Here is a 23091-nt window from a genome sequence, read left to right as displayed (position 1 = left end):
TCAATGTATAACATGGAATGCTAGACCCACTTCTTCCTGATGGGGTTAGTCCAAAACTGACCCCACGTACATGTCCACATCGTTCTACCCCCATCACTTGAGCAAATGCATCATCTTTTTACCATAAGATTGTGATCTGATTTCCCCCAAGTGTCTTTGTTGGTATGTTTTTTTGTTAGTTTGGTAAGTGTACAAATTGTGCAATTTGATAGACTTTGTTTGTGGGGTTTACATGACCATTCCTATAGCAGCAGCTGCTATAGGGAACATGGAAAACTGATTTTGTTAGACAAAAAAGGCAAGCTAATGTCAATTTCTATGAAAAGGATGGGACCTTTTTTCTGTCTTTGGTGGATTCAAGGTCATTGTAATGAGAGAATATATATATTAATTGTTTATGATCATTATCTTAAACTTTATAATATCAGTATGAATTGGAAAAACCTACAGAGCAAAATCCAACACCTTTTTTATTTTTAACACCATCAAGGTGAATGTCCACTTATAAAGGCACACTGGTACAAGTGGGAGATCCCTCCCATCCCTTTCTTCATGTCTCTCTCACTCTCTAAAGACAAGTGATAGCTGTTGAATGTTCAAATAGTATATAAAACACTATGAACGTTTAGACCCCCAAATCACAAATTACCAATTCAAGGTTAATATCAAACAATATATGTGTGGAAAATGAATATAAGCTTATACCAGAATTGATAAACATTCTAAACCAAATAAAATCACATCCACAGCAGAAATTAAATGGCAAAGATTAAAGGAAGAGAGATGCAAACACAAGGACAACACAATGATGTGTTATTGAAGAGGAAACCGAAGTCTCGGTGTAAAACCTCTCTGCCACCCTCCAAGCGGTCAATAATCCACTAGAAAATGAAGTTGGGATACATGAACCGCAGTAGACCCTCCAAGCCTAATCTACCCAGGTACCTAAGCCCTCCAAGCTTCTTGCTCCAATGAGGTTACGTCGAACCTTTGTCTTTTCTAACTTACTAGATTCTGCTATAAGCCATAGCATTAACCAATAACCATTAGTCCCTTCTTAACTGCTTCCCAAAGCACTAAATAGCCTTCTCACAGATATGGGTACGGTGAGAAAATGATTTGGGTAAGAACCTCTCAAGGATGTAACAATGGAGATGACGAGAGTAGAGAAATTTGAAGAGTCTCTATATGAAGATTGTGGATGAATCAATCTTGTTTTTCTCTAGGGTTTCTCTTTCAAAATTTTCTCTGGAAGCTCTCTACATTTTGATAGGCCACAAATTGAATTGACCCCTTGTGATTAAACCAATTAATTAATTTGTCAAGTTATTAATTAATTAATTTAATATGCAAACGCGTGGTAGCACAAACAAATTACCAATTAACTAAATATGTAGCGGAAATTAAATGACACGGTGATTTGTTTACGAATGGGGAAAACTTGACGGCAAAAACCCCACCGGGTGATTTTCAGGTCACCACTCCCGGAACTCCACTATTATCACTACAAGCGGTTACAAGTAAAGGAATTCCAAGTATCTTACAAACCTACAGTTGAACCTTTACCCCAATACCCAATTGGGCTTGTTCTATAGTGACAGTTCCCACATTTGATGCACGGCTCCCAAGTACGTGACTAACCAATGCGCGGATCCCAGTACGCGACTTCAACACTGACTGAAAGAGAGGTTGGCTGCAAAGTTCTTCAGTTCATCCTACACGATGAAGATCAAGAAGATGCTTGGTCACAAAACACTTTGGTACAAATACACAGCAACTTCTTCAGAAGAGATGAACTAGGGCAAGAACTTCGTCTCTAGTCACAATTTGCTTCAACAGAGTTTTCTCAATGCTTGTGCAACTTGTGAACTATTTGACGGCCTTTAAAACAATCATTTTATATGTCTAGGGTTAGGAGAGAAAAGAAGGCCCAAAGACACATTCACAGATTCCAAGAAATCATATCAGAATTATGAATTTCTTAAATCTTGACAGATAGGAGGTGTCGAGCAGCTATCGAGCAGGTGTCGAACTTTCGGGCTTGAGACAGCTTTCTTTAAGCTCGATAGATGCAGTTGTCAAGCCAGCTGTCGAGCTTTAATGAGTTTACACTATCAGCTTGTTTTCTTGGACAGACTTGATGACTTCAACACTTGATCTTGAAACCTTGTTTCTTGAAATATTAAAAATACCTAGAACTACCCAATTACAAGTAAAGTGCATTTTGTCAAAGGATTAGCCAATTACATAAACGAATGACATATGTTCTTAACAAGTGAAACACATATGTCCTAACAATCTCTCCCTTTGGCAATCCGTGACAAAACCACAACAAACAAATGAACATATGAGAGAAGTCATAAATCACTCAACTCATATTCACTTGTTGAATACAATAAAATCTATCCTATCATAAACCCTTGAAAAACTTTGTAAGAAAAGAGTTTATGACAAGTAGACTTTGACAACCTGTATTTCTGAAACACTTTAAACAAAACTCATCAAGGCATCTTGTGTGAAACAGAAATAATAGATTACATACAAGTATAAGAAACATGTGTATAAAGATAGAAAAGAAATAACACATGTAGAGACAAGTGAAAGAAACATATATCCACATATAGAGAAAATAAGTACAATGTATATAAAAACTGGTCACAAGACCTCATATACAAGAACAATGTATCTCACAAGTAGAAAAGAAAAAGATACATCATATCCTCACTACATCCCTCAAGTATCAACACTCTCCCCCTAAGATGACTACTCTCATATCCAAAATTACTCCCCCTTTTTTTCACGAGTGACAAAGGGTAAAGTGTGAAGTAGACATCTCATCAGTAGAGCTAGCATCTCCATCATCATCATCCGAAGTATCATCGTCCTCGTCATCATCATCCTTAGAATCAGAAGCCACTGGAAGAGGTGGTGAAGGAGTAGCCTCAGGAGCAAAACCACCAATGGTTGCCTGCCGTCGTGCAATACGACCAACACGAACATTCACCTGATACAACTTAGTGGAGAGTGTATCGAGGCGAGCATCCATGCGCTGCAACTGAAGAAGGGATAACAAAAATCGAGCACAAGGCTCTGTGATGGAGTTGTAGTGAGAAAGTGGATGGAGTTCAAAAGTCATCACCATGTTTAAGAATCTAGGACCTTTAGTAAAAGGTCTACATGATGTGAACTGAAGCTTACCCCACTTCGAAGGGCGCTCACAGAAAGTAGATATGAGCTCATCCTTGGACACAGTCCTCAGACGCTCACAAGAAGGATAGTCAGGAAACTCTATCCTAAGAACCCTAAACACATCCGTAACTAGCTGCGGTGTGACAGGGATGTGCGTACCTCGAACACGAGTGAAAAAGAGAGGTACTGAACGATCAATCCCGTTCATGTTGGAGTAAAACTCCTGAATGAGCACGAGAGGACATGTGACCGAGACGTCACACAGTGACTCCCATCCCCTACTGTGAATGACAGAGGGAAGGTCAGTGTCGGTAAAGTTCGCCAAAATGACTTGGCGTTCCGAATGAACACCTTGTCTAGAAAAGTTCTCCGAAAATGCCTTATGGGCATCATCATCACGAAATCGAAGATTAAGAGGAGAAGAATCAGAAGATGAAGAAGCTCCAGAACGCAGAGGGTTCCGAGCTGGAGTAGATTTACGCTTAGGTGCCATAGACACTACTAACGTAAACAAAATGAGAAAGAGACAATCAGAAAAGTCCCAAAGCAATTCAAATATATCAAATATATTGAATAGAGAGTACGTATGTATGGAGAATGCATGAATATGTAACATGCAAAAGAAATTTCATCATGGGTTCAGCCCAATCCAAACCTACCAGCACTCATCTAAATGCATGGAAATACCATTCTTATGCAAATGTGATGCAATGCATGAGATTTTGAACACATTTAAATGAAAACCCATCCCAAAATTTCAAGAAAAACTCATTAATTTTGAAAAACCCCAAAATTTTTAAAAACCCCCAAAACCTAAGATTCAAAACATGAAATGCATGAAGAATGAAGTGAAAAGAGATCATACCAAGTAATTTGAAGCAAGGAAGGGCCGAAAATCATGTGGGTTAAAGGTTTTGAGTGAGAAAATTGAGTTTGGGAGATGAACAGACAAGGACAGATCGAGAGAGATCGAGAAAATGAGAACCGGATCGCGAACAGAGCTTATATAGGAACATCAGTAAATCTCGACAGATGAGGTATCGAGAGGTGTCGAGCCATCTGTCGAGGAAGGTGTCGAGAAAATGCATGTAGACAGCTACAGGTGTCAAGAAGGTATCAAGGAATAAACACCAGAACCAAGAACAGAAGCTCGATCGATCCACCAGGTGTCGAGAAGGTATCGAGAAGACAGAACTTTCTCGATCGATCCACCAGGTGTCTAGGATGTGTCGAGATTGCGATAAAGAAAAGCTGGAGAAGCTCGACAGATAGCTAGGTATCGAGGAGGTGTCGAGCTTGCTTTTGAAAATAGTTTTTCGAGAAGTGAAAAACACAGACATGAATGCAGTCCAACATGCACCTCAACTAATGATCCAATCAACATATTAAGCTCTCAAAATCATCTCTCAACAAATATTTTCAAGCACATGGATCCTTAGAAACACACACACACACACACACTAAACAAGTCTAACTAATTTTATATTTCAAAAACGAGTCAAGATAGTTTAGTGAGCATATATTAGCACATGTAAACACTTGTGATGGCCAAATCACATTGTACCTGCATATGTATCAAAAGTAGCAAAGAATATTGCGTGTTGTGTGTGAAAAATATCACAAGATTGCATATGTGTATACATGTTATGATGATCTGAGATATGAGAAAATAACTTGAACTCACACACAATCATAACTGTTTGATGGGGCTATCACCTTCGAGGTACATCCTATAACTCCCACATCTCCTAGAAAACATGCTTGCAATCATTTTTAAAGCATTTTTGATCTTTTTACTTTTTATTTTCTTTGCATATTTTCTTTTATTTAGCATATCATGCATGGGCATATAAAAGAGAGAAAAGAAATACCCAACATGTTAAGCATAGACATTGCACTTTTGCTATGTCGAAGCATACTGATGTCTTTGACACTACACTTTTGCTATGCCGAAGCATACAGGTGTCATATTATGATTGGCGGGCAACAGTGGTGAGATGGTTATTTATGCCTTTCTCTTAGGATTTTCTAGTCCTATCCCTCAAAAAGAGTGATACGAGTGTTAAGTTTAAGAGATAACTTAATCTTACTCATCACAAACAAGAGCCATAAAGCTCACTTGCTTAGTTGTGTATAGAGATGCTCATCTAAGTTACAAAAGATACAAAGTTTAGAAACTTTGTTTCAATGGCCATCCAAGGTACAAAAGTACCAAAGTACACAAAACGCACACTGTTTTTGTATTTTTCTGATTTTTCAAATTTTTTTATTTTATTTTAAAAACAAAACAAACAAAACTAAAAGAAAACACACAAAAACATGTTAAACAAAGCAAACCATAAAACTAGACTGACTTAAAATAAATGCAAAACACACAAGTAATGCAACAAAGAAAAACAAGAAGATAGAAGAAAGTGATGAAATCACTTAGAGTCCTTTTTCTTTCACACCTTGGAAGAACCTTTCCTTTGATTGAATCCTTGAACCGGCGGTGAAGGGGAAGAATTGAACCCGTTCAAGTTTGAAAGGAACACGAGGGCTTTGAGAAGATCACCAAGAGGAGCAAGAGAGGATTGAAATTGATTATGGCTTCCAGATGCGATCATGTCGTTGCCCTGTTGAGTGGCTAACCACTTATAACAATTTGGTCGAGTATGACCGGCAGCTCCATAATGATGACAGAGATGCTGCTTCTTCTGTTTAGGCTTTTGAGAGTTAGCATTCTTAGCCCTAGGGTTTTTAACATCTTTCTTATCCTACTTAGGGGGTGCTCCTAAGATAGATTTACCCTTGTCTAAGTTCTCACTAGCTAATTCAGTTTTATCATCAGTGTTCTCAATTTCAGTGTTATTAGCAGGAGAAACAAAAACAGTAGCACTAGTAGAAGCAATATGAGAGGAAGAAAGACCATACCCTAAACCTGTTCGATCCGAAGCAGATTTCTAAATGCTAAGCATTTCATCAAGCTTTGCACTTGAAGTCCTTTCCAATTGAGCTCTGACTTGAACCAGCTCCGCTTTAAGCTTCTTGGTCTTTTCAGCCAAGAAATTGTTCTCGAACCTCAGCGCTCCAATAGTCTAATTTGCCTCATTAAACTTTGTGGACAACTCTTCAAGATCAAGTTCCACATCACTTAGCTTCTTGGTGGCCATCCTATACAGTTTCTCATGCTTCTTAGACAGCTTGTATAGTTTCTCATAGGCTGAATGGATATCATCTTGATTATCCATCTTCTCACACTTAGAATCCACCAATTCTTCTTCTTCTTCTTCCACGTCTTCAACAATCCCTTTAGTAGGATTGATTGTGGCAGTGAAGGCATTCAAGATTCCGTCATCTTCATCGTTGGAATCATCTTCAGGCTCAGTGTCACTTAGGGTAGCAGTAAGTGCCTTACTCTTCCCAATGCTCTTGAGATATGTGGGGAATTCTTGCTTCATGTGACCAAATCCGTGACATCCAAAACTCTTTGGTCCTGTAGGAACAGTGTACTGACCACCATCCCTTGCATCCTTCTTCCCTTTGTCTTGGCCCTTAGATTGAGAAGAACTAGATTGTCTACGATCTTTGTCGAAGTTCCTTCCATTGACATTCTTCATGAACTTCTTGAACTGCCTGGTGATGTAGGACTTCATCTTGGAATCTTCATTATTGGAAGACTCATCTATGTCACTACTCTTTGCCTTCAAGGCCATGCTCTTGCCTTTACCAGTCTTGCCAATTCAGGTCAACCTTAACTCATAGGTCTGCAAGTTTCTAACCAGCTCAGTCAAAGGAATCTTATCAATATCCTTTGATTCTTCTATTGCCGTAATCTTGGCATGGAATCTCTCAGGTAGAGATCTGAGCACTTTCCTTACAATCTTGAGTTCAGGAATGGTTTCCCCAAGATTGAAGGCAGAGTTCACTATGTCCTTTAGCTTGGCATAGAACTCATCAAATGACTCATCTTCCTCTATCTTAATCTCTTCAAAGCTTGTAGTGAGCCTCTGAAGCTTTGAATCCTTGACAGCCTTTGTACCCTCATAGGTTGTCTGGAGGATGGTCCATGTTTCCTTTGCAGTTTCAGTAGAGGATATTTTCTTGAATTCCTCATTGGTGACTGCGCTAAATAGGGCATTCAACGCTCTGCTGTTGAAGTTTGCCACCTTGATCTTGGCTTTATCCCAATTGGCCGGCGCTTCGTTTGGCTTGGTCCAGCCAATCTCTACAGCTTGTCACACTTTCTCATCTAAAGACTGCAAGAAAGCTCCTATGCGTACTTTCCAGTATGCATAGTTAGTGCCATCAAATAAATGAGGTATGATTAATGACTGTCATCTATCCATGAATGGATCAACACAGTAAAGATTAAACCTAATCAGAGTGTGCCCGTTCTGATCACTCTGATACCACTTGATAGGCCACAAATTGAATTGACCCCTTGTGATTAAACCAATTAATTAATTAGCCAAGTTATTAATTAATCAATTTAATATGCAAACGCGTGGTAACACAAACAAATTACCAATTAACTAAATATGTAGTGGAAATTAAATGACATGGTGATTTGTTTACGAATGGGGAAAACCTGATAGCAAAAACCCAACCGGGTGATTTTCAGGTCACCACTCTCGAAACTCTACTATTATCACAACAAGCGGTTACAATTAAAGAAATCCCAAGTACCTTACCAACCTATAGTTGAACCCTTACCCCAATACCCAATTGGACTTGTTTTGTAGTGATAGTTCCCACCTTTGATGCACAGCTCCCAAGTATGTGACTAACTAATGCGCGGATCTTAGTACGTGACTTTAACACCAACTGAAAGAGAGGTTGGCTGCAAAGTTCTTCAGTTCATCCTACACGATGAAGATCAAGAAGATGCTTGGTCACAAAACACTTTGGTGCAAATACACAGCAACTTCTTGAGAAGAGATGAACTAGGGCAAGAACTTCATCTCTAGTCACAATTTGCTTCAACAGAGTTTTCTTAATGCCTGTGCAACTTGTGAACTGTTTGACGGCCTTTAAAACAATCCTTTTATATGTCTAGGGATAGGAGAGAAAAGAAGGCCCAAAGACACATTCACGGATCCCAAGAAATCATATCAGAATTCTGAATTTCTTAAATCTCGACAGATAGGAGATGTTGAGCAGGTGTCGAACTTACGGGCTTGAGACAGCTTTCTTTAAGCTTGATAGATGCAGCTGTCGAGCCAATTGTCGAGCTTTAATGAATTTGCACTATCAGCTTGTTTTCTTGGACAGACTTGATGACTTCAACACTTGATCTTGAAACCTTATTTCTTGAAGTATTAAAAACACCTAGAATTACCCAATTACAAGTAAAGTGCGTTTTGTCAAAGGATTAGCCAATTACATAAACGAATGACATATGTTCTTAACAAGTGAAGCACATATGTCCTAACACATTTTATGGGTATAAGGGGTATTTATACTTCGGTGAGAAAGGAATGCGAATAGTCAGTTTTTCCCAAACAGGGTGGTCTGGCGGCTTGGCCTCGCAACTTGACTGAGTCGCGAGTTCAAGCCGCGAGATAACAGAACGGCTAGGCTGGACTTTTTGTCCTGTAGTGCTCCAGCTGGCGCGACTATTCATCTTCTCACACGCTTCACTCATGTGCTGCATTTGGCGGCTTGCCAGACGCGAGTCTCTGCATCCTTGCACAATCTTGAGCATTTCTTCACACTCTCTCACTCACTATCCTTACATGATTCCCACCTAAATACAGGGTTACTAATTACTAAATTACAAGCAAATTTGGCACAAAATAAAACTAATACAATGGTTGATTAAATTCAACCTTACAGCTGTAACCAAGTACTCTTTGAAAAGAGAAAAGATACAAACAATCCAATTCAAATCATTCAATATAGACTTTGTCCAATTTTTTCTATATTTAAACCTTTTAAAAATTATATGAGGTCCTCTTGCTTTGGCACTATGTACCTTAATTTATGACCAATAATTAATAACTTAAGTTTAGTGCTAGTGAGGAAAGATTTGAGTTTAAAAAAAATCTATAGCCGCTAGATTTATTTATCACTTATCAAGCATTAACAATCCATTAAGCATCACATAATTTGAAATTTATTCAAATACTAAACTCAAAAGAAAAAATAAACATAAAAAATGTGAACATAGTTGCATTAGATTCGATTAATCTTGCTTAGAAGGTCTTTGTCCTGTTATCTGTAGATTTTATGCACTATCAAAACCAAATATATATAAAAAGCTTTCTTACTTATAATGTTCATGTACAATAAGAAATTGATATATATCGATAGTGGAACTTATAAGATATAAGAATCCAGATGTGCTGGTTCTTAACCAAAAAAAGGAAAGATGTGTTGGTTCTGTTTTTCAAAAATTAATACAATAATTCATATTAAAATAATAAACTTGCAATAAATAATATGGATTATCACTATTCATTTCAATACATTTATATGAAAAATCACACATGCATGATTGGTAAATAAATCTATAATATATAGTAGGGTTGAGAGGATATACATAACTTGGTTCAGTCACTGCTAAAGGTGTTTCATGCCGTAAAATAATATTATAAATACATATTTTTCAATCGGTGTCGTGTGTTTTCGAAATTGTTGGAAAAATTTTAGCTTTTTATTATTATTTTTTTTGTCTCAGTTGTTTTTTTAATTTAAATAATCTAATTTTTTTATATATAAATAAATAAGCTTTTAATATATTAAAAAATTTAATATAAAAGTTACCAAAAACAATAACTGTTAATAAACATTATGCAAATAATTTATTGAAAATAAGTAATTTTCAAATAGACATGCATTGTGTTCACAATATGTGTTTCCAGCCTAGCCACATACACTATAATATATAAATGAATTCCTTATCTATCTTTGTAACTTAGTCCCTAATCTTAGATCACTGGTTCTAAAGAGTGTTTGGGAAAAGTCAAAAATCATTTTGCTTTTTGGTTTTTTTTTTTTTTTTTTTTGTCTCATTTGCAAATAATCTAATAATCTAACTTGTAGCTTATTTATGAAAAATATAAAAGTTATATTATTTGTAAATTAGCTAGTTTTTAGCTTTTTGTTACACATTCATTATAAAAGTTACCAAAAATGATATCGTTTACTAAATACGGAGTACTATGCAAATAAACTACCAAAAATTGTGGGTACCTAAACAAATAAATTTGTTATTTTAAGAATGTAACCAAGATATCAAAGTTTTGTAATATGCTTAAATTGTAACTAGAGAATGAAGCTATGAATTTTTTTTTTCTTGTGTGATGAATTTTGTAGACTTTGTGTTTGATTTCTATTTACAAATCACCTCACATGTATCTCAAGTTTTTGCTAGTTGCATACACTACACAAGTTACTCTTCGCTAAACTTTGTAAATGTTATTGTGTGTGATTTTGGTTTGGCCAACCAAGTTTGAAAATTCCTTGAGTTTTATGCAAAACGTGTTTGCTGTTTGAGAATTTAAGGTGCATTGATTGAAAATCTCAATTTTGGGAAAATTGGGTTCAAAACATGTGTTTTTGAAAAGCATTTCATCTCATACTCATGCATTTTATTCCTAAAATTCAATACTTTGAGGAGTTTCTGCATAAAATTGCTTTGTTTTTCAAAAATGTGGTTTTTCTAGAATTTCGATTGATCGAACTTGTTTTTCGACCGATTGAAATTGCGATTAAAATTTTGGTCAACCTCTGTTTGTTTCGATCAGTGCTCGATTGCTAATGGATCAATCGAAGCATTTTCGACCGATCGAACCTATTTTTCGATAGATCAAAAATCGTATAGAGAGTTTTTTAAAACTTTTGTTTTTCACGTGTTCTACACGATTCCAAACTTTTTCAAAACACTTTTCTCTCTCATTCGATCGGTCAAGGCTACCAAAGCAATTTTTTGTCGTTTTCCTCCAAAAAGTTTGCAAGGTTTTTCTCATCCAAGGCCAGTAAGACCATTTTACCCTTCCTTTTGCATTTATTTTCATGTTTCATGCATTAAATCATGCATTTTGGGGAAAATTTCGAACCTAAGAATTTTTGGGGTTTTTGTTCATTTAAGCTTTCTCTTTCCAAATTGATCAATGGGTTTTTGTTGTGGGATGATATACAACTGATCTATGTGGTTTAATTTGATCAATTTGGTGATTTGTGAGAAATTGAAAATTCTAGGGCTTGAATATACTCGAATTGGGGATTTTGTTAAATTGAGCTTTAATTGATGAAATTGGCTTGTTTGATTGATTGATTTGGTTATTATAATCTGTTATCTATCTTGTTTAATGATCAATTGGTCCAATTTCTTGAAAATTGTACAAGTGCTTTTTCAAATTTTGGGGTTTTTGATATAAACTCTATACTCAAGCTAGTTTTGTTATTTTAAAGTTCAATTGAACATATTCTCACTACATTAGAGCATGCATCATTTGCTTTTACTGTTCATGCATCATATAGAATTGCTATTTGTATATTTTTGTGCTAACTTACAGTCTGCTCTTGGGTTTTCTTTTTTTCTCTTTCCTTGGTTCTTTTCTGTTTATCCTTTTCCAACCTTAGATCATGGTTAGGAAGACTAGAGCCCATAGGACACCTACCTCCACCTCTGCTCCTTCTTTTGATAGTGAAAGGTTTCCAAGTGAGAAAAACCAAGAGACGTTTGAGAAGCTGAACCTTAAGAGAAGCTTCACAATTCGCTTAAATACCAATGGGCTTGGTCTGTGATTGAATGCTATAAATGATTTGTGCCCCCTCATCCTTCACCAATTGGTCGTTGGATGGATCGGTAAGGCACACGGTCTGACAAGTGGTATCAGAGCCAAGGTCATAGGTTCGAGTCATTGGAGCCGCATTATGAGGGAGGGATTGTGAGGGATTTCACAATTCGCTCCAATACCAATGGCTTGGTCTACGATCGAATGCTATAAAAGATTTGTGCCCTCTCATTAGAGAGTTCTACTCAAACCTCTCTATCCACGTTTATGATTCCAACACTTTAGTTAAGAGTTGGATATGAGGTGTAGAGTACACCATTACTCCTTCAGTAGTGACTGATGCTCTTGGGGTACCAGTGGTCCAGCATCCTGTCTACCTTTATGATGAGTCTCCTCCTTTAGACGACATCATGTCTTACATCACTAGGTCTTCTATCTAGTGGGGTTCTGATCCTCGGATCACTACTGTTGAGCTCACTGAGATCCACTATCTTTTCTTTAGGATTGCTTGTCATTCCTTGTGGCCTATCTCTTATCTGCACTTCATTCCTTTAGAGCATTGTGCATTTTTGTATGCCCTTGTTACAAATGCTCTCATTAGTTTTCCTTATCTTTTTATTCATTCTTTGAATGAAGTTCATAGGAGTAGTTCTACTGCTCATGCTCTTTTCTTCCCCGTTTTTATTCATAGGATTCTTTTGCATTTAGGTTTAGATGAGTTTCCGGTGTCTGAGCCTATCCATGTTATAGCTCCCATAGGTGCCACCTTTCTTAGGTAGAGGGCTGCTCAGTTGAGACCGAGCTCTAAACGCCCTAGGGTTGAGTCTTTTGGTGTCGCACCTCCTCCTCCCTCTTTTACATGTACTACTTCTGCTGAGGCGTCTGTTAATCCTGTCGCTGTTCCCCCACCATCTACTTCGGATGATTCGGACATTTGACGTACGTTGAAAACTGTCATGACCGTTCAGGCTGCTCATGGTTAGCTTTTGATGGACATACTTGATGAGCTTCGTGCTTTGGAGCAAATTTGGAGCATTTTAGACGATTGCTTCCGCCACCTCCTTTTGATGATGAGTGAGTGCCCTTTGACAATTCGTCACAAAAAGGAGGAGTACATTTGTAGAGGAGATTTTGTTGTTAGGGGGAGACTTTTATGTTTGTGGAGCCTGTGGAGCTTTTAGGTTATATCTAGGTGCTTCATATTGTACTTACTTTTTTTTTGGCTCTTGATGTATTTTGTTTGGGTTGTCCATGATAGGGGGAGATACATTGATTATATATGTTTCTTGTTTCACATTGTTTATTGATTTATATTTATGAGTTGTTCATGATATATGTCCTTATTTTGTGTTATGTGAAATCAAGAAGTTATTTTGTTTTACTTGTATTTTCCACACATGCGTTTATGCGTTTGTTGAGTGTTTCAAGAAATATACAGGTTGATTTAGTCGTACTACTATCTACACTTGCAACTAATAGATAGTAGTTAGGTTGAATTTGTTTTGTTGGGCAATGTTTTTGTAATGGGCTTTTTTTTGTAAACTTTGAGCATTTTGTTAGTTTGTGTTTTGTCACGGATTTCCAAATGAGGAGTTTGTTAGGTTCTAAGAATTAGGAACTAATGTATTAGAACTTTATTTTGTAATGTTGGCAAACCATGATCAAAACGTTTTAGTCTTGTTTAGACTTGCTCAAAGTATATGCTTTTTATGTAAAGTTGAAATCGAGTTGCTGCAGGATTTACTGTGTAAATCTGCATGGCTCGATCGATTGAGAATTAGACTCGACTGATCGAAAGTCGTGCAGATTATTTTTTCTGTAGAATTTCCAACTCAACCAAAGCGCGTTTGACGTGTAAGGTTTTATGTTTTACTCTAAGTATAAAAGGGAAAACCCTAGTCATGTTTTATGGTTGCTCTTTATGCAGTGTGTGTAAATCTTCTGTGAGATCTAGAGGTGTTTACCTTCACACATACTTAGGGTTTCCAAGATTCAAGATTATGTCAAGAACTTGGTGATCATTCAGTTGCAGATTCAAAGAGCTTAAAGATACACAAGCAGGAGTGCTTGTACTTGTAGGGAATCCAAGAAAGAAGTAATCCGTGGTAGTAAGTTTCCTACTCGAAGTAGCAATAGGATGTTAGTGGTCTAAGTTGCTATTGTGTAAACTTCAATTCTTTCATAGTGGATTCAGTTTTACCTTGAGGATAGCTAGGTTAAATCCTCCACAGGTTTTTTACCGATTTGGTTTTCCTGGGTCATCATATTTTTGTGTTCTTTATTTTCCACCCTTTACATTGATATGATATATTTGTATTAACCTAGATCTGTTTAATTTGACTAAGTAATCACTTGCCTAATTAACTAGGTTAATCTGGTTGTGTTTTAAGGGGTCTAAAAACAAATAGAAATGTGAGGAGACAGAGAGTTTGAATATTGTAACCTGAAGGGAAGCTTATAGGGGGAAAAAAAGAAGAAGAAGAAGAATCTTGAATGAAGCTTTGGATTTAGGTTTATACCCTGCCCATGATCATTTTTGGATTTGAGTGAAGCTTTGTAGTTTACTACATTGCTTGATTCAAATAAGAAGATTCTAATAGAATTATTAGAGGCTGTAGAGTTGGAGGTGGTATTACATGTATACACCCTCTTATGTGGGGGTGGACCCCACACGTGTGAAACCTACCTCCATATGAGAAGGTGAATACATATATCAGATACATGATAGATTTCTTGATGGAGTTGATCCAAGACTTTAGCTACGCTTTTGAATGTATCTTTTTTCAATCAGTGTATCAGTACTTTATTTTGTCTTTATGATTTAAAAAAAAAAAAAAAAAAATTTGGTGAGTAGTATTTGAAGACATATGTTTGAAGTAGATAATAACTTGATTAATTAATCCATTTAAAGTTATTTTTGGGAGGTCAAACTTCAAATCGAAGTTTTTGATTGATATCAAGACATTTATAAAATCACTGTGCACTTTTGGCACAATGGCCACTTCAGAAATATAAGTGCTTATTGTGGGGTGTGGGGGATAATGCCCGGGGTTTGAGTTTCTAGAAAAGAATTTTATACACATATACACTTAAATTAATGTAGAATTGAATTTCTATCTTGTATTTAAAAAAAAAAAAAAAAAGCATTGGGATCGAAATAGAATTTTTCACTATACCCTATAGATGGTTTTTCCAACTCCAAATCCCACTATTCTCACTTGCAGCAAGTGAGAATAGTGGGATTTTTTTAATAGTGTGATATGACTTTCGAGTGGAAAACTTTTGTGGCATTAACAACTTTGACAGCAACGTACGTGCCTTTTACCCCTAAGTGATTTTGATGTTTCATGATATAGGGAAAGACTTGCGAACAAAGTTGAGCTTAAATGTTAAAATTTCCACTAATAAAATGAGAGATTTTGATCGGGTGAAGTGAAAGCTAGTAGCTTAGTGAGTAAATTACATTACAATCATCTTTCTTGACATGTTTCATGATATTGATAAAGACTTCATCCTTGAATGTGATTGGTAAACTTAAACAACCTAATTAATGAATATTTAGATTAATTTATTGTTATTGATGGCACGTTAGTTTGTATATAAATCTTAAATAATAAAATTTGTAGCATTTTTTTTTAATTGAAATTTGTAACATCCTAAATATCACTCTTAGTTTTTTAGCTTCATTTTTCACTTTTCAATGGTGTCACATTCCAAAGTTTTGACAACTATATTCAAGATAGATATTATATTCACAGAGTCACAGTTTCATTCTTTTTTTTGATAAACTGGAATTCATTAACAGCAAAGCTAAAGGGACAACAAAGTATCAGGACAAAGCCTGTTATGATACATTCCTGAGCAATCTGAGTTTATAAGCTCAAACAATTCCAAAGGAGGATCAACATAAACAAAAAAGTCTCCAGCTTGAGTAATCCCTTTCTTGGCAGGAAAATCTGCACAACCATTTGCTTCGCGATAGCAATGACCGAGCCTAACTTGGGGAATTTGACTAAGCAAGCGCCTGGAATCATCAACAATAGGAGTCACAGTTTCATTCACACCCATATATTGCCATCACTTTGTTTCTCAAACACGCACACATACATGCAAATGCAAGTACTTCCGCAGCAACTTTGTCTGATCTCTTTACGAACTTAAAACCATTAAACCTTGAGCAGGGTATACTCAGTATTTTTTCTCTCCCACTGAATAACTTGGTTATAGTTAGTAAGGATCAAAAACAAAAATTCCATCCTTTATTATTATTATAATTATAATGAGTGATTTATTTATTTATTAAGATGTAGAAAACTTATACTTTTCCCATTTTACGCAGTTCAGCTTTTATACTATCCATCCACATAAGCTGGAAAGGAAATTACATTTTATTCTTTTGAATATGATCTACTAGACGTGAAGGATTAGTATAAAAGCTCAGTTAAATGTCTATCAATTACTAATAATTAATAAGTTGTCTGTGCGATGTACAAATAATGTTATAATGTTTTTTGTAAGATGATTTTGAAGAATGTTTTACATATATTATAGCATAATTGTTAAATAAGTTTGTTAGTATTGAGTTCATCATAAAAAACAATAATTATAAATTGTATACACACTAATCATAATTATTCAATTTAAGTAATGAACAATAAAAACATAAATTCGGAAGAATATTGTAGAATAAAAGTTGATATAGAATATGACTTTCTCTTTCTCCTTAATTTTAAAACAAAATACACTTATGAATTTCCCACATTAACATCCCAAAATACCCATAGTCAATCACGGCCTTTAAAAATCCCTCAAGTCCATAATGTTCGACCTTAACATCAAAATCATAATTGCAGTTGTCACTCAATATAAAATGTAAACCCTCTTCCTTGGTTGTAGCCAACTCATACGGGTTAATATTTGATAAGACAATAATGTTAGAGCTAGGTAGATGTCATTGAAAGATTGAAAGTAAATAACATTGTTTTGATCCGTGTGTGTTTGATATGGGATGACATGAAAGGTTATGTATAGGAGTATATAAAGAAGTTTGGTAGGAATATTTTCAGAATTTTTTTTTTCCAAGGTGCTTCTTTCTATGTAAATATTTGGGTAAATGAATGCTTGAAATTCATATCTTCTTATATAAATTTCATAGGTTTCTCATTATTCTAAATGAGAAATATAGGGGAATGTGAAAGCAAATATAGATTTAAAACCTAATAATTTTCAATTGTTTACAATTATATGTCCAATTTGATTGATCAATTCCCTAAAGAACAAACAATAGAAAAAGGTAAAAAGCTTCAATTTTTATTCCTCAAACTTCCTCATCAGCCAAGCAAAGAAATTTTTTTTCTATAGTGAAATCGTAATTTCCATAACAATTGAAGGTACAAAAAAACATACTTTAACCTTACGATCAAATGATAAAACTACAAACAAATATATATATGAAAAATCAAATAATTTAAATATATGAGTAACAAAACTTAGCTAGCAATGAAACAACAAAACTTCAAACTATATATATATATATATATAGCAATGAAACAACAAAGCTTCAAACATATATATATATATATATATAAAACAAATATATACAGACACATATATGTCTAGAAAATCAAAGAATTTGAATTATATGAACAAAAAAAGATAACCTAGCATGAATGATTTTAACTCTGGTTTTCATCTCCTATTCCACTAAGCCATAGACACCATTTTTTTTTTCTTGAGTTACTAAGAAAGTAGTTGAAGGAAAAAATTGGGGCTTCTAATCTAAAAAGAAGTTTGTCCTCATGTCCAACATTTGAAACTAGTGATTTTTTTTTTTTTTTTTTGGTTTTTTATTAGACGTCCAAAAAAATATAAGAAGCAAAAATGAACCCTTTAGTATAGAGACAATAAGAATTGAGAGATGGGCAATATTGCACAAATGAAACCAAAGACACACACTTCAATAATAATAATATAATATTTATGTAATTCTAGTTTCCATATATGCTTCTCATAATTTGGCATACCATCAGATTAAATACATTAAAATTAAAGCGAAAATAGGCACAATTGAAGCACTTATAGCATCCAAAGAGAGAAGAAATTATCGAAGTGAGACCAAAAGGGTTGACAGTTGACACACATATTCAGCATGGTGGGAATGATCCACAGCATTGTACTTGTACTTGTACTGTTGAAGAGCCACTATTAAAGCTAAACATGAACAACAAATTTCAGATTAATTGATGTATTTAGTAGGAGCATTTGGATGAGGATGATACCAAATATGATAAAGCAAATCCAAACATAAGAAACAAAGGTCCAAATCATGCATGGAACGCATATAAAGAAACATGAGGAGATAAGAGTAGATTCAAGAACATTGGAAAAGGTGGCGAAAATGGAAAATGAAAGAGTAACTTGAACAAAACCTCTTGCATGACCAAACATAAGGAAAAGAGAAGTGACATAAATACCAGAATAGCAAGAGGTGAGAATAGCAAGAGGTGAAAGCGGAATGTTGGGATTAGTGATAAACTTTGAGATTACTATGATTTATTGGGTAATAGTAAAAAGATTTTACTCTGAACTATTGGATAGCAGTTAAAAAACTTTAATGAAAAGAAGGTAAAAATTCTAAGTATTTGTGGGGTGTGGGGGATAATGGCCGTGGTTCGAGTTTTTAGAAAAGAGCTTTACACACATATACACTTAGATTATGGTATAGTTAAATTTCTATCTTGTATAAAAAAAAAAAAATTAAAATGACATTAAAAAAAAAAAAAAAAAAAACTTAAAAAAAATAACATTGTATATTTTTTCCCTTTTTTTTTTTTTTTTTTTTGATTCAAAATTACATCACTTGTCGGGTGGATTAACAACAAAACTCCAACCTATGTTAACAGAAGAAATAAGTTAATATTTTATAATACTAATGATTGAGATTTTTAAGTTTTATAACTAAGAAAGATTTAGGAGGAATCTCAAATTTAAACAATGTATATAGTATCTAAATTTATTGTTTTTAAATCTGAATATAGTTGTCAAAACTTTGGAATGTGACACCATTGAAAAGTGAAAAATGAAGCTAAAAAACTAAGAGTGATATTTAGGATGTTACAAATTTCGATAAAAAAAAATGTTACAAATTTTATTATTTAAGATTTATATACAAACTGATGTGCCATCAATAACAATAAATTAATCTAAATATTCATTAATTAGGTTGATTAAGTTTACCAATCACATTCATTATTATCATGTATGATGTAAACATATTTGTAATAAATTTAGTAATTTCTTATTAAAAAAAAAAAAACTGCTGCATTAAAAAAAAAAAATTATGTTGCCAATTGAAAGTTACAAGTGCAATAACTATCACCACCCATAACCATAAGCCAAAAGAGATTATCAATTAACAGGATGAAGTANTTTTTTTAGTCGAAATTTGTAACATCCTAAATATCACTCTTAGTTTTTAGCTTCATTTTTCACTTTTCAATGGTGTCACATTCCAAAGTTTTGACAACTATATTCAGATTTAAAAACAATAAATTTAGATACTATATACATTGTTTAAATTTGAGATTCCTCCTAAATCTTTCTTAGTTATAAAACTTAAAAATCTCAATCATTAGTATTATAAAAATATTAACTTATTTCTTCTGTTAACATAGGTTGGAGTTTTGTTGTTAATCCACCCGACAAGTGATGTAATTTTGAATCAAAAAAAAAAAAAAAAAAAGGGAAAAAATATACAATGTTATTTTTTTTTAAGTGAGTTAATGACGAAAATATGATGGATCATAACCGAGAACGGAGATTGATGCTTGCATTATAATAATCAAGTGAGATCAAATGAACAATTGATTTGGAAATGATTCCAACTTAAAAAATGTGAAATGCATTCTAAGCAAAACATTACACATGTTTGGTGGAAAAAAAAAAGGAAAAAAGTTATGAAAATATCAATAAATTAAGCGACACAAAATTTTGTCTTATTTTTTTCAACAACTTGTTGAAAAAGTTGTGGAAAAAAATTATGACAAAAATTATGTTCATTAACTTTATGGATATATTATTATTAGCTAGTCATGGACTTCGAGTGATGTTTATACTGCATGGACTTTTTCTAGTCAAATATATTCTTAATTTCAACAAATAATAATAATAAAGCCTTTTTTTTTATTGAGAAGATTAATAACAAAGGCTTAGTTGAATAAATTCTTCACCAAAGAAAAGTCTATTTGATTTTCTTGCAGGCTTTATCTTTTTATTTTCTTTTGCTTGTTTGGTAATTAGAAGTGGGTAAAAGTATTAAACTTATCTTATCAAGCTAAGTTTTTCAAACTTGTTCCTTTCTGTTAATGTATAAACCCATATTCAAAGTTCAAACTCCTTCATCTTTAATGTTACACTTCTTAGAGAAACCTATCACATTGTCAACCCTCATCTCTTATGGTGCTTCAATTTATGTCATTCTTGACCATCTTCTATATATATAGGACAGTCAAATTGGCCTTGAAAATTGATTTTTTTTTTTCAAGGCTTTGGAAGTCTTAAACATACCCAAATCTATTGGCTTTGGTCTCCATATATAATAAATCTTGTAAAAGTCGGTTTTTGAATTTTCACACGTAATTAAATATCAAAATTAATTTTACTACCATAAAGTACATTTGACCTAAACACGTGTAGAATTCTGCCACACGTGTCAACACTTAATGTAGGTGTTGTGCCAAGATCATGACACGTGGCACGCTCATGCCCGTAGCAGTGGTTGACTAAAACAAAGTGGCTTGGCGGTAGGAAAAACCAAAAAGCAGTGGAAAATTAAAATAACAAGTGCCAGATGGATTATAAAAAATAAAAATAAATATTAAAGGTTTGGCAAAAATGCAAAACTGACTCTCTAACTTTCACTGTTTTTCATTTCAGTATTCTAATTTTTAGTTTTGTCAATTCAGTATTCTAACTTTTAATTTTTGTCAATTCAAGGCTTCGTTATAACTCAGTTAGTGCTACCGTTAAATATGCTTGAAATGACCCCGTTTTGCTCTTTTTTTTTTATATAAATAAATTCGGAATTAAAATAAAATTAGAAAATCTGAAAAAAGAAAAGAAAAAAAAGAAAGAAAAGAAAACATTAAGGGAATACGACATCATCGTTCCCCTTCCCCAGTGAAATCAGCGAAATCTCCATGGCTAATTCCAGTAATCTCTCTCTCTGTTCATTTTCAGCTCAGGATCCATATCTTATCTCCATTAATCTAACATATCTGTGAGTTTCGGATCTATATCTGTTTGAATCAGATCAATAATCCAATACTGTATACCTTTTCATTTTCGTTTTATATGCTAATGTAATTAGGGCTTTTAGATTGTCAAATTTCTAGGTACAGTACTAGTGCTATTCATCCTCTCGGTGGTATATTGATTTCAAGATAATATGGTTGTAATGAGTCATATTATTAAAATCCCAATTGAGAATTAACTTGTAATTATTATCCCTATATATAGCTCCCTGTTTATTGATAAGCTTGGTACTGAAATTGTTCATTTCTGACTTGATTGTTTGTTATGTTATTTGTGGCTTAACGTGGTGTAGTTTGGTTTGCTTGATTTTGGTGCATTTGTTCATGTTTTGTCTGCAAAATGTTATTGGCATTTGTTTTGATTCAGGGAAGGGGAACAACCACGTCGTTCCCTTAATTGTTTTTTTTTTCTTTTTTTTTTTTCAAGATTTTTCTTATTTTATTTCAATTCCGAATTTATAAATAAATAAATAAAAAGAGTAAAACGGTGTCGTTTCAAGCATATCTAACGGCAGTACTAACTGAGTTGTAACAAAGTCTTGAATTGACAAAAATTGAAAGTTAGAGGACTGAATTGACAAAACTAAAAGTTAAAGAACTGAAATGAAAAACAATGAAAGTTAGAGGGTCAGTTTTGCATTTTTGCCAAACCTTTAGGCAAAAATGCAAAACTGACCCTCTAACCTTTAGACACAAATAAAATATTTACAATAAAATATTATAAATGTCATACTATCGTTAAATAAAATATTTGAGATTCAATCTCTATCTACACTAAAAATCAATTAGTATTTAAGATGATGGTAAAAAGTTATTATTAAAAACAGATCCATAAGCTGTAATACTCTCTTAAAAAAAATCTGTGAGTTTCGGATCTATATCTGTTTGAATCGGATCAATAATCCAATACTGTATACCTTTTCATTTTCGTTTTATATGCTAATGTAATTAGGACTTTTGGATTGTCAAATTTCTGGGTACAGTACTAGTGCTATTCATCCTCTCGGTGGTATATTGATTTCAAGATAATATGGTTGTAATGAGTCATATTATTAAAATCCCAATTGAGAATTAACTTGTAATTATTATCCCTATATATAGCTCCCTGTTTATTGATTAGCTTGGTACTGAAATTGTTTATTTCTGACCTGATTGTTTGTTATGTTATTTGTGGCTTAACGTGGTGTAGTTTGGTTTGCTTGATTTTGGTGCATTTGTTCATGTTTTGTCTGCAAAATGTTATTGGCATTTGTTTTGATTCAGGGAAGGGGAACAACCACGTCGTTCCCTTAATTTTTTTTTTCTTTTTTTTTCAAGATTTTTCTTATTTTATTTTAATTCCGAATTTATAAATAAAAAAAAAATAATAATAAAATGGTGTCTTTTCAAACATATCTAACGGCAGTACTAACTGAGCTGTAACAAAGCCTTGAATTGACAAAAATTGAAAGTTAGAGGACTGAATTGACAAAATTGAAAGTTAAAGAACTGAAATGAAAAACAGTGAAAGTTAAGAGGGTCAGTTTTGCATTTATGCCTACAGGTTTGGCAAAAATGCAAAACTGGCCCTTTAACCTTTAGACACAAATAAAATATTTACAATAAAATATTGTAAATGTCATACTATCGTTAAATAAAATATTTGAGATTTAATCTCTATCTACACTAAAAATGAATTAGTATTTAAGATGATGGTAAAAAGTTATTATCAAAAACAGATCCATAAGCTATAATACTCTCTTAAAGAAAAAATTGCCTGATAAAAAAAAAAAAATTCTGATAAAAACAAGAAATGTAGGTAACCATCTTGACTAGATGACACGTCAGGTGGGAACCTACTCAAATAGTATGAGATTGTGAGGCCAAAA

This window comes from Quercus suber, unplaced genomic scaffold (assembly GCF_002906115.3).
Source record: "Quercus suber isolate HL8 unplaced genomic scaffold, Cork oak 2.0 scaffold_404, whole genome shotgun sequence".
In the NCBI taxonomy this organism is placed as follows: Eukaryota; Viridiplantae; Streptophyta; class Magnoliopsida; order Fagales; family Fagaceae; genus Quercus; species Quercus suber.
This window is presented reverse-complemented; position numbering follows the sequence as displayed.